At 44.2% G+C, this 2,446-nt stretch overlaps 1 non-coding gene across 1 annotated transcript; it reads left to right on the top strand.

Annotated features, from left to right (window-relative positions):
* Window positions 1–473: 473 nt before the first annotated feature.
* trnah-gug (transfer RNA histidin (anticodon GUG)) lies at window positions 474–545 on the top strand. The gene has a single exon. It is a non-coding gene; the product is annotated as a tRNA-His (tRNA).
* The last annotated feature ends 1,901 nt before the right edge of the window (window positions 546–2,446 follow it).

The following is a 2,446-nucleotide window of genomic DNA, read 5'->3' as shown; positions in this document are numbered from 1 at the left end:
CCTGACGGGGAGTCGCTCTTCTTCTATCTCCTCAGAGAAAGGACTGGCTTTCACTTCTCTGTTTTTCCTTTCACAGCGCCATACACCTTTTCATTGCTCTCGCTTTCAGAGCATCTGCACGGCACACGACTCGACATAAGGATGCGCATTAAAGTGAAAGCAGGAAGCGCTGCGACATGCACTGTGCAGATCCCGCCACACTAAGAGGTGAGTGGGTCTGTTCGATCACAGCGCTAGGCGAATCCCCAAACAGTGTGCGTGGCGACAAAAGAAGCCGATCTGTTTCGAATGGGGGACCTTTCACGTGTGTGGCGAACGTGATAACCAGTAGACTACGGAAACCATGCCCAGTGGCCTAGCGCTGAGCTTCGCCAGTGACATTCGATGTGAATTGAATGCTATTGAATGCTATTCAATTCACCAATCCTGTTCAGGGGCGGAAAAGGTCAGAGTTGTGTGTGTCTCTGTAACTCGCCGTGATCGTATAGTGGTCAGTACTTTGCGTTGTGGCCGCAACAACCCCGGTTCGAATCCGGGTCACGGCCGAATAGGGGCGTCTGCTTTTACTATTTGCACGAATGAAGGCAAAAAAAGCAATCGATTTGAACAAACGGCGCTTAACAGAGGAGTACTGCCTGACTGGATCGTTGATGAACTACAGAGGCCACTCCGACCTCTTCTCTGTTTTCTTCCATGACTAACTAAGGACTGGGCTGCGTCTTCGAGAGCAGGGAAGTCGGCCTGGACCGCTAATTCCCGAGAGTCCCAGCCAGCCGGCCCGGCGGAGATCAGTGCGGGGAGCCCGGCCCCTGCGCACAGGCACAGCACAAAGAGAAACGAGCGCATCGCCAAATTGACGTCCCGCTAAACTGCTACAGGAGTAAGACAAGTAAACCACCAAACTGTGTTGAAGCAAGAGAGCATAAAGTGTGATCGCGGTGACTAGGTTTTTATACTGGCAGGACCTGCTACCACACACCTGGTCACATTACCGCTCAATCAACACAATCAATTACACACAGAGACCCGGATTGTTCTCAGCGTCTAATTAGAACCTGCGTCTAAGGCGGGACTCCTTGAAGCCGCCTGAACACTTTCCCGTGTGTATCCGACTTCAGCGGAGGAGTTCCACGCAATTTAGACAGAATTAAATCACCCACACGTGTAGATTTGGCTCAGATGAATTTATTGTTCAATTAGTTTCTAATTTCCGAGTACAGTGTGTTAAACTCGCTGCCAGACGGAGTACGGAACATGCGACACGTCCCTCCACACTTCCCTTTATCGAGGGGGGTGTTCTATCAACATGTACCGCAATGAAAATAATTTTACTATTTTTCACGTGTAATTGCATGTCACATTAAAATGTGTAATACAAGCATTTCTTTGCTTCCCAGTAAAGAAATACTGATCAGCTTTTGACATGATCTGATAATAATTGTCTGATTTTTCGGAGATTGGTATTGCTTCGCAGCACTGAGAACCTATGGAAGCCCGTTTCCGCCAGGGAGTAAAAAAAACGCGCTATGGTATCTCAGAATTGCGACTTAAAAACTCAGAATTCTGACTTTATATCTCACATTTGCGACTTCGAAATAGCCCATATTTCATTGTCTGTCCTTTTGTTATTGTAACGGATTCGGGTTCGAGGGCTTGTGCCTTCGCCGCTCCCACCCTAGTTCACTGCATTGGCTCGAACCCAGGCCTTGCCAGCTGTCGGAATTCTGAGATACCATAGCGCGGAAACAGGCTTTCCTACATTTCAATTAGTCTGATCAGTGTAGGATAAGTAAATGTAGAATTATTACTTTGTCTGTCTCTTGTTTGTATATAAATGAATGTCTCTGACAACTTAATGTTAGTTTTTAATTTAGTTTTAGTTTTCCGATGTAGGTCATGCGTTGACATATGCACGAGTATACGAAATGTCTCACTCCTGATTCAGCTCATGCTCCATAGGAGAGAAGCGATTCCTCCTGCTTCTCATACAATCATTTTTATTCTTAATCATAATTTTCTTTAGTTATGATGAATATTGAACTTTTTCTAAATAAAACGACAATAATCAAACATGCAGGCAGATTTTTAAAAAGTATTAGGAGTTGACAGGGTGCACTTTAGGAATAGTCGTTAGAAAATGTGAGAAAAGGAAAGTTACGTAAGCTCTCACACACAGCATTAGAGATTGGCATCTGATTGTAAAAAAAAACTACCCGTCTCCCCAGCATTTAACGGTGCTGTTGTTTTTATTTTACATATTTATATATTGTTAGCATTTTAATGAATTGTTAAAAGATTGATATACAAATCGCTAAATACGAAATGTAAAAAACCCAACTGTAAGCAATTGACCATTCATATTCCTGAATCTTAAATCCCTATGTTTATCTGTGTCCAAGTGCCTGGTGCAGCTATTTTGAAAGCAGAGTCTATGATTTATGGCGGA

Source organism: Lepisosteus oculatus, chromosome 14 (genome assembly GCF_040954835.1).
Source record: "Lepisosteus oculatus isolate fLepOcu1 chromosome 14, fLepOcu1.hap2, whole genome shotgun sequence".
In the NCBI taxonomy this organism is placed as follows: Eukaryota; Metazoa; Chordata; class Actinopteri; order Semionotiformes; family Lepisosteidae; genus Lepisosteus; species Lepisosteus oculatus.
Note: the sequence above shows the minus strand (reverse complement) of the source record. Positions and strands in the feature narration are given on the sequence as shown.